Below are 10,401 nucleotides of genomic sequence, written 5' to 3' on the forward strand. Positions count from 1 at the left end.
CCATTGTTCCTCATTGAGGAACTCAGAGGAGATTGGTACACGCCCACTGAGGTCTTCCTCAGTGGCGTCCTCCTCCTCTCTTTCCTCTCCATATTCGGCCATGTCTATGGCTTTGCACTCTCCTTTTGGATTTTCTTCTGTATTACTTGGGAGAGTGCTAGGAGGGAGTTCAGTAACTTTCTTGCTCAGCTGACCCACTTGTCCTTCCAAATTTCTGATGGAGGACCTTGTTTCATTCATGAAACTTTGAGTGGTTTTTATTAGATCAGAGACCATTGTTGCTAAGTCAGAAGTATTCTGCTTAGAACTCTCTGTCTGTTGCTGAGAAGATGATGGAAAAGGCTTGCTATTGCTAAACTTGTTTCTTCCACCATTATTGTTATTGAAACCTTGTTGAGGTCTCTCTTGATTCTTCCATGAGAGATTTGGGTGATTTCTCCATCAAGAGTTATAGGTGTTTCCATAGGGTTCTCCTAGGTAATTCACCTCTTCCATTGAAGGGTTCTCAGGATCATAAGCTTCTTCCTCAGATGAAGCATCCTTAGTACTGCTTGGTGCATTTTGCATTCCAGACAGACTTTGAGAAATCAAATTGACTTGTTGAGTCAATATTTTATTCTGAGCCAAGATGGCGTTCAGAGTGTCAATCTCAAGAACTCCTTTCTTCTGATTAGTCCCATTATTCACAGGATTCCTTTCAGAAGTGTACATGAATTAGTTATTTGCAACCATTTCAATTAGCTCTTGAGCCTCTGTAGGCGTCTTCTTCAGATGAAGAGATCCTCCAGCAGAGCTATCCAAAGACATCTTGGACAGTTCAGAGAGACCATCATAGAAAATACCTATGATGCTCCATTCAGAAAGCATGTCAGAAGGACATTTTCTGATTAATTGTTTGTATCTTTCCCAAGCTTCATAGAGGGATTCTCCATCCTTCTGTCTGAAGGTTTGGACTTCCACTCTAAGCTTACTCAATTTTTGAGGTGGAAAGAACTTTGCCAAGAAGGCATTGACTAGCTTTTCCCAAGAGTCCAGGCTTTCTTTAGGTTGAGAATCCAACCATATTCTAGCTCTGTCTCTTACAGCAAAAGGGAATAGCATCAGTCTATAGACCTCAGGGTCAACCCCATTAGTCTTGACTGTGTCACAGATTTGCAAGAATTCAGCTAAGAACTGATGAGGATCTTCCATTGGAAGTCCATGGAACTTGCAATTCTGTTGCATTAGAGAAACTAATTGAGGCTTAAGCTCAAAGTTGTTTGCTCTAATGGCAGGGATAGAGAGCTTCTCCCATAGAAATCAGGAGTAGGTGCAGTAAAGTCACCAGCACCTTCCTTGCATTGTTTGCATTGTTGTTTTCGGCTGCCATGTCTTCTTCCTCTTTGAAGAATTCGGTCAGGTCCTCTAAAGAGAGTTGTGCTTTGGCTTCTCTTTAGCTTTCGCTTCAAGGTCCTTTCAGGTTCAGGGTCAGCTTCAACAAGAATGCCTTTGTCTTTGCTCCTGCTCATATGAAAGAGAAGAAAACAAGAAAATATGGAATCCTCTATGTCACAGTATAGAGATTCCTTGAGGTGTCAGAGGAAAAGAAAAGTAGAAGACAGAAGTAGAAAACTTCGAACTTATCAAAGAAGATGGAGTTCGAATTTTGCATTAAGGAATAGAGTTAGTCCAAAAATAGAAGGATGTGAGAAGAAGGGAAGTAATTTTCGAAATTTAAGTAAAAGATTTGAAAACATTTTGAAAACACTTAATTGATTTTCGAAAATAAGAGTGGAAAGAAATCAAGTGATTTTTGAAAAAGATTTTGAAATTAGAAATAAAAAAGATTTGATTGAAAACTATTTTGAAAAAGATGTGATTAAAAAGATTTGATTGAAAAGTTATGGTTTTAAAAAGATGTGATTGAGAGGATATGATTTGAAAACAATTTTAAAAGATTTTATTTGAAAATAATTTGAAAAGATATGATTTTAAGAATTAATGACTTGCCTAACAAGAAAAGATATGAATCAAACATAAACCTTCCTTAACAGAATAGGCAAAAAATGTTCAATCAAATCATTAATTGTTAGTAAGTATCTTTGAAAAAGGAAAGAAATTGATTTTGAAAACATTTGATTGAAAAGATATGATTTGAAAAAGATTTGATTTTGAAAAACTTTGAAAACTTGAAAAAAAAATTGATTTTGAAAAAAAATCTTCCCCCTTTGCCATCCTGGCGTTAAACGCCCAGAATGGTGCACATTCTGGCGTTTAACGCCCAAACTACTACCCTTTTGGGCGTTAAACGCCCAACCAGGCACCCTGGCTGGCGTTTAAACGCCAGTCTGCCTTCTTCACTGGGCATTTTTGACTGCTCAGCTTTTTTGTGTAATTCCTCTGCAGTATGTTCTGAATCTTCAAATAACATGCATGCAAGACACCAACTTAGCAGTTTGTATACTTGACACTAACTACATGAGAATGCATATGAGAAACACAAAACACTCAAGTCAATAGAATTCAAAGATCAAACAAGAAATCATCAAGAACAACTTGAAAATTAATTAAGACACATGCAAAAATTCGAAAATGCAAGAAGAACAGAAACATGCAATTGACACCAAACTTAAGATGAGACTCTAGACTCAAACAAGAAATATTTTTGGATTTTATGATTTTGTAATTTTTTTGGCTTTTTTTCGAACATTAAGTGAAAAGGAAAATAAAGGTATCAAAATTCTTAATGAGAATTCCAGGAATCATGCAATGTTAGTCTAAAGCTTTAGTCTAAGGAATTAGACATGGCCGGCTAAGCTTCAGCAGGACATTGCATTCAAGAGCTAAATTGATGAGAATCAATCAGCCTTGTGATGATAAGAACATCACCTTGAAACACTAGAATTCATTCTTAAGAACTCTGAAGAAAATACCTAATCTAAGCAACAAGATGAACCGTCAGTTGTCCATACACAGAAACAATCCCCGGCAACGGCGCCACGCGAGTAAGGGTCGATCCACGGAGATTGGTGGTATGAAGCAAGCTATGGTCATCTTGTAAATCTCAGTCAGGCAGACTCAAATGTCTAATGGTGATGAACGAAAATAACATAAAGATAAAGATAGAGATACTTATGTAATTCATTGGTAGGAACTTCAGATAAGCGCATGAGATGCCTTCCCTTCCGTCTCTCTGCTTTCCTACTGTCTTCATCCAATCCTTCTTACTCCTTTCCATGGCAAGCTCGTGTAGGGTTTCACTGTTGTCAGCAGCTACCTCCCATCCGCGCAGTGAAAGCTAATGCTCTTACACTCTGTCACAGTGCGGCCAATCACCGGTTTGGTTCCCTCCCCTACCGGAATAGAATAACTCTTTTGCGTCTGTCACTAACGCCCAGTAGGTTACAGGTTTGAAGCACGTCACAGTCATTCAATCATTGAATCCTACTCAGAATACCACAGACAAGGTTTAGACCTTCCGGATTCTCTTGAATGCCGCCATCAGGTCCTGCCTATACCACGAAGATTCCGATTAAAGAATCCAAGAGATATTCACTAAGCCTCAGATGCTTGTAGAACAAGAATGGTTGTCAGTCACCTTGTTCATGAGTGAGAATGATGATGAGTGTCACGGATCATCACATTCATCAAGTTGAAGAACAAGTGATATCTTAGAACAAGAACAAGCGGAATTGAATGGAAGAACAATAGTAATTGCATTAATACTCGAGGTACAGCAGAGCTCCACACCTTAATCTATGGTGTGTAGAAACTCCACCGTTGAAAATACATAAGCATAAGGTCTAGGCATGGCCGAATGGCCAGCCTCCCAATGATCTAAGATAGCATAAAACTCAAAGATAGCTACCAAGATGTCTAATACAATAGTACAAGGTCCTACTTATAGAAAACTAGTAGCCTAAGGTGTACAGAAATGAGTAAATGACATAAAAATCCACTTCCGGGCCCACTTGGTGTGTGCTTGGGCTGAGCAATGAAGGAATTTCGTGTAGAGACCTTTTCTGGAGTTAAACGCCAGCTTTCATGCCAGTTTGGGCGTTTAACTCCAGTTTTTATGCCAGTTCCGGCGTTTAACGCTGGAATTTCTGTAGGTGACTTTGAGCGCCGGTTTGGGCCATCAAATCTTGGGCAAAGTATGGACTATTATATATTGCTGGAAAGCCCAGGATGTCTACTTTCCAACGCCGTTGAGAGCGCGCCAATTGGGCTTCTGTAGCTCCAGAAAATCCACTTCGAATGCAGGGAGGTCAGAATCCAACAGCATCTGCAGTCCTTTTCAGTCTCTGAATCAGATTTTTGCTCAGGTCCCTCAATTTCAGCCAGAAAATACCTGAAATCACAGAAAAACACACAAACTCATAGTAAAGTCCAGAAAAGTGAATTTTAACTAAAAACTAATAAAAATATAATAAAAACTAAACTAAAACTACCAAAATCATACTAAAAACAATGCCAAAAAGCGTACAAATTATCCGCTCATCAGTGTGCTTCCTTCTTCACATGGTATCCTTGATAAATGGTCTGCCACCTTGTTCTCTACACCCTTCTTGTCTTTGATTTCAATGTCAAATTCCTGCAACAAAAGAACCCATCTAATAAGTCTTGGTTTGGATTCTTGCTTAGCAAGTAAGTATTTTAAAGCTGAATGATCAGTGAAGACAATGACTTTAGATGCAATGAGATAGGATCTAAATTTGTCAAATGCAAAGACTATTGCCAAGAGTTCTTTTTCAGTGGTTGTGTAGTTCCTTTGGTTATCATTCAAGACTTTACTGGCATAATAAATCACATGTACCAAATTGTCTTTCCTTTGTCCTAACACTGCCCCAATAGCAAGGTCTGATGCATCACACATCAGTTCAAAAGGTAAGTTCCAATCAGGTGGGGCAATGATAGGTGCAGAGGAAAGTTTTTGCTTCAAAAGTTCATAGGCTAGCATGCAATTTTTATCAAATACAAAGGGTGTATCAGAAACAAGCAAGTTACTCAAAGGTTTGGCTATTTTAGAAAAGTCTCTAATAAACCTTCTGTAAAAGCCAGCGTGTCCCAAAAAACTCCTAACTGCCTTGACATTACTTGGTGGAGGTAGTTTTTCAATGAGTTCCACCTTAGCTCTGTCCACCTCAATGCCTCTATTAGAGACTTTGTGGCCAAGGACTATTCCTTCTGTGACCATGAAATGACACTTTTCCCAGTTTAATACTAGGTTGGTCTCTTGACATCTCTTAAGCACCAAGGCAAGGTGGTGTAGGCAGCTAGGAAAAGAATCTCTAAACACAGAAAAATCATCCATGAAGACTTCAATGAATTTTTCAATCATGTCCAAAAATATGGACAGCATGCACCTTTGGAAAGTGGCAGGTGCATTGCACAATCCAAAGGGCATGCGTCTATAAGCAAAAACTCCATATGGACAAACAAATGATGTTTTCTCTTGATCTCTTGGATCAACTACTATCTGATTATAGCCTGAGTATCCATCCAGAAAGCAATAGTAAGCATGTCCTGCAAGCCTTTCAAGCATCTGATCCATAAATGGGAGTGGGAAATGATCTTTTCTGGTGGCTTCATTGAGCTTCCTGTAGTCTATGCACATCCTCCACCCAGTGACAGTTCTTGTGGGTATGAGTTCGTTCCTCTCATTTGGCACCACAGTTATGCCACCTTTCTTGGGAACTACATGGATGGGACTAACCCATGGGCTATCAGAAATGGGGTAGATTACCCCTGCCTGCCATAACTTCATGACCTCCTTTTGTACCACTTCTTTCATGACGGGATTTAATCTTCTCTGAGCTTGAATGGAGGGTCTAGCATCCTCTTCTAACAAGATCTTATGCATGCATATGGATGAACTTATCCCCTTCAAATCAGCTAGGGTCCATCCAATGGCATCTTGATGAGTTTGTAGCACCTTGATCAATTCTTCTTCCTGTTCTTGGCTCAGGGCAGAGCTAATGATAACAGGATGGCTCTCATCACTACCCAAGTATGCATACTTGAGATTAGGGGGCAATGCTTTGAGCTCAGGTTTTGGTGCTTCCTTCTCTTCTTTCACATTCTCTGGCATGCTTGGCATGGTTGTTTCAGCAGCCTTGATGTCACTAACTTCAATATCCTTGGTGAACTCCTCCTCTGCCACTTCCTTTGTTGTTTCCTCAAAGGTTTCTTGTACTGCAATGTCCACTACATCCACCCTCATGCATTCCTTTAGTGATTCTGATGGATAGCTCATTGCCTTGAATACGTTAAACACCAATTGCTCATCATGTAATCTAAGAGTGAGTTCACCCTTTTGGACATCTATGATGGCTCCAGCAGTAGCCAAGAAGGGTCTTCCCAGGATTATCGAAGCTTTGGCTTCTTCCTCCATATCTAACACCACAAAATCGGCAGGAAATATAAAATCTCCCACTTTCACCAACAAATCCTCAACTATCCCATGAGGGAATTTAAAAGTTCGATCTGCCAATTGGAGGGCCATTCTTGTTGGTTTGGCTTCCTCAATCTTCATTCTTCTCATCATTGTTAGAGACATCAAATTGATACTGGCCCCTAAGTCACACAAGGCCTTCTCCACCATGACTTCTCCTATGATGCAAGGGATTTGGAAACTGCCTGGATCCTTCACTTTCTGAGGCAATTTGTGTTGAATGATGGCACTGCATTCTTCAGTCAACAACATAGTTTCCTCATTTCTCCAGCTTCTCTTCTTGGTCATTAATTCCTTTAAGAATTTTGCATAGAGTGGCATTTGCTCTATTGCCTCAGCAAACGGAATGTTGATTTGAAGCTTCTTGAAAATCTCCAAGAATCTGGAGAATTGGCTATCCTTTTCACTTTTCATCAAACGTTGAGGATATGGTGCTTTGGGTATATAAGGCTTCAGGACCTCTTTTTCTTTTTCTTTTGTTGCAGACGGTGTAAAAGATTGTCCTTGTTCCTTGTCTCTCACATTTTCCTTTGCTTCATCCTCTGTGGTTTCCCTTGAGATCTCCTTTAGCTTCTTTCCACTTCTGAGGGTTATGGCCTTACATTCTTCCCTTGCAATAGCCTTGGCAGCATGAGAAACGCTTGGCCCAGGGGTGTGCTTAGACAAATACCCAATTTGACTTTCTAGCTTCTGGATGGCAGCTCCTTGGTTTTGCAAGTTAGAATTTACTTCTTCCTTAAAGGCTTTCAATTCGGTTATGTCTTGACCCATGGTTGCAAGCATTCTTTCTATCCTGTTTAATTGATCTTGAAATTGTTGGTTCGGATTAGGTTGGGCAGGTTGATTATTTTGGCCATGATATGGTGGTTGGGAGTAAGTGTTTTGTGTGGCTTGGTATGATCTTTGGTTGGAGTTTTGGTATGTGGAATTGTTATGTTGGTTGGGGTTGTAAGGTTTGTGGTTTTGTGGTTGGGTTTGCTGGTTTCCCCACCCAAAGTTTGGGTGATTTTTCCAGCCTGGGTTGTAAGTGTTGGAATGTGGATCATATGGTTGCCTTTGTTGATTTCCCACATAATTGGCCTCTTCCCAATCGCCTCCTTCATTGCTTACCTCCTCTTGATCTTGTGTGTGTATTGCAGCCACTTGATTTGTTCCTAATTTCCTAGTGAGCTCTGCTAGTTGCTTGGCAAACACCTTGTTTTGGGCTAGAATTGTATCAACATGGTTCAGCTCCAAAACTCCCTTAGTGTTGTGTCTCTCTGAAGCATAGTAGTACTCATTCTCAGCCACTGTCTCAATCACTTCAATGGCTTCTTCCACAGTCTTTTTCCTGTTCAATGAACCTCCTGATGAATGGTCTACAGCCTTCCTTGATTCATAAGAAAGTCCATCATAGAAAATATGCAATTGCACCCAGTCATGGAACATGTCTGGTGGGCATTTCCTTGTCAACTCCTTGAACCTCTCCCATGCCTCGTAGAGAGTTTCACCATCTTGTTGTCTAAAAGTCTGAACCTCAGATCGAAGCCTATTGACCTTTTGTGGGGGGTAGAAACGTGCCAGAAACTTGCTTTCCACCTCATCCCAGGTGGTTAGGCTCCCCCTTGGGAATGATTCCAGCCACTTAGCTGCCTTGTCCCTAAGTGAAAATGGGAACAAGAGCAGTTTATAGGCATCTTCCTGGACTCCATTGGACTTCACAGTGTCACAAATTCTCAGGAATTTTGTGAGATGTTGGTTTGGATCTTCATTAGCACTCCCACCAAATGAACAATGATCCTCCACCAGTGATATTAGCTGTGGTTTGAGTTCAAAATTGTTGGCCTGAATGGGTGGTTTCTGAATGCTGCTACCACAATTCCCAGAGGTTGGGTTTATGTATGAACCAAGAACCCTCCTCTCAGGAATGGCATTGTTTCCATCAGCCTTCTCATGGTTGTGAACTTCTCTATCCATGTTGAGATCTAGAGCTTCCTCAAAATTGTCCTCAGATTCTCCTTCAGATTCTTCTTCTCTCAGTACTCTCTTCCCTCTTGCTTCCCTTCTAAGTTTATGAAGGGTCCTCTCTGGTTCGGTATATGGAGGAGTTGATGTCTCTCCTCTCCTACCTGTCATACAAGAACACAACACAGGCAACAAACAAGTGAAATACTCTTAGTTAATGGAAGAGTATGGTTAGAGCAGTTGAGGAATTAATTCAAATAGTTAGTGAGTCAGTGAGTTAGTTGCTTGAATTTAAAGGCATAAAGAAAGAAAGCAAATAACAGAGTGCAGAAATTAAAATTCAACAAGTAACTTGAACTGAATTAACAAAACAAGAAAAATGCTCAATCTAGTCAACTTCCAATTTGAGAATTGTCAATCGAAAACCAATCCCCGGCAACGGCGCCATAAACTTGATGTGCTATAAACTTGATAGCTACGATTTTAGGAAATTGCACGATCGGCAAAAAATTCCTTCCGGCAAGTGCACCGGTTATCGTCAAGTAAAAACTCACAATAGAGTGAGGTCGAATCCCACAAGGATTGGTTGAGTGAGCAATTCAGATTAGAAGTGTGTTCTAGTTGAGCGGAATCAAGATTTAGATGAGAATTGCGGAATGTAAAATTGGCGGAAAACGTAAATGGCAAGAAATTGAAATTTGCGGAATCTTAAATTGCATGAATTAAAGAGCTAGAAGCTAAATTGCTGAAATTAAAAGGGGATCGGGGTGATTGCATGAATTTAATTGCAGAATGTAAAGAGAAAGTGGTAGATCAGAAATGGGAAATTCATTGGGTTTCAGGAGATATTGAGATCTCCGAATCAAAACATTTTTATCCCTTCCTCAACCAATGCATTCATTGAATTTTGCTTGGCAATCTTATATGATTGGATCCCAATCCCTTGGCTCACCAATTCTCTCTAAAAACAAACAAATTCCCAATCCCTTGGTTTAAATGTTCATAAGAAGAGATGATGCTCGATCACTGATTATACCACACAGTTTCATGAACCACAATTTGGTAGGATTACATGTCACAATATCCATCCAAACCCCAATCCAATTCACTGTGAGAAAGCTTCTCTAGCATGAATCCTCCATTCCTTTCCCAAGGTTCCGAAGGATTCCAATTATGGATAGTTTCTTTCCCAAGACAACTAACCAATGGAATTAGATCGAGAAGCTTTCTAACAAAATTCAAGAGAAAAGATTGAAGATGAAGATAAAAACTATTATTGATTCATTGAATTACAATAGAGCTCCCTAACCCAATGAAAGGGGGTTTAGTGAGTCATAGCTCTGAATTCAATTACAAAAAGATGAAAACTAGAAAATGATCCCCAAAAGTTCCCCAGTATCTAAAGCTCTCTACTAACTTAAATTCTATCCTATTTATACACTTTCTAAATTGAGCTTCTGTTGTGTTTCTTGGGCTTTGAGGCCTTTCCCTGATTTCCTTTTGCTTTGGGTTTATGATCCATAATCCTGATGAGGCTGCTGATCCAATTCTGCAACATTCATTGAACCAACTTAGTGATAATCAAGTAATGACACATGACTCAACAAATTGAAATTCCAGACTCATCAATTCTTCAGGCCCAATCCCATAAACCATGATATTCAATTGGGTTTCATACCAGAGTACGTTTAAGTTAATTTGTGTGCTCAAATGCTAACTTAAACTGCAATATCTTGTCCCAGAAACCTTTTAAAATTGTGGCGTTTAAGTTGCAGTTTAAGCTTAAACTGCAACTTAAATGTTTGACACTCCTGGAGGTGGTATAATTCGAGCACGTTTAAGCTTCAGTTTAAGGTTAAACTGGAGCTTAAACGTGGAAATGCAAAACGCAACCCTGGAGGAAAATGTCGAACACGTTTAAGCTCCAGTTTAAGGTTAAACTGGAGCTTAAACGTGGAAATGGCTCCCTGTGGCTTTCAATTCTGGCGTTTAACTTCCAGTTTAAGGTTAAACTGGAGGTTAAA

General features: G+C 39.8%; 2 non-coding genes across 2 annotated transcripts; both read left to right on the forward strand.

The window, feature by feature from the left end:
• The first annotated feature begins 861 nt into the window (after positions 1 to 861).
• On the forward strand, positions 862 to 969 carry LOC130955680 (small nucleolar RNA R71). The gene has a single exon (XR_009076842.1). It is a non-coding gene; the product is annotated as a small nucleolar RNA R71 (small nucleolar RNA).
• Positions 970 to 7,859: 6,890 nt separating this feature from the next.
• LOC130949611 (small nucleolar RNA R71) lies at positions 7,860 to 7,963 on the forward strand. The gene has a single exon (XR_009073425.1). It is a non-coding gene; the product is annotated as a small nucleolar RNA R71 (small nucleolar RNA).
• Positions 7,964 to 10,401: the final 2,438 nt, after the last annotated feature.

The sequence above is a fragment of the Arachis stenosperma genome, chromosome 1 (genome assembly GCF_014773155.1).
Source record: "Arachis stenosperma cultivar V10309 chromosome 1, arast.V10309.gnm1.PFL2, whole genome shotgun sequence".
NCBI classification, from domain to species: domain Eukaryota; kingdom Viridiplantae; phylum Streptophyta; class Magnoliopsida; order Fabales; family Fabaceae; genus Arachis; species Arachis stenosperma.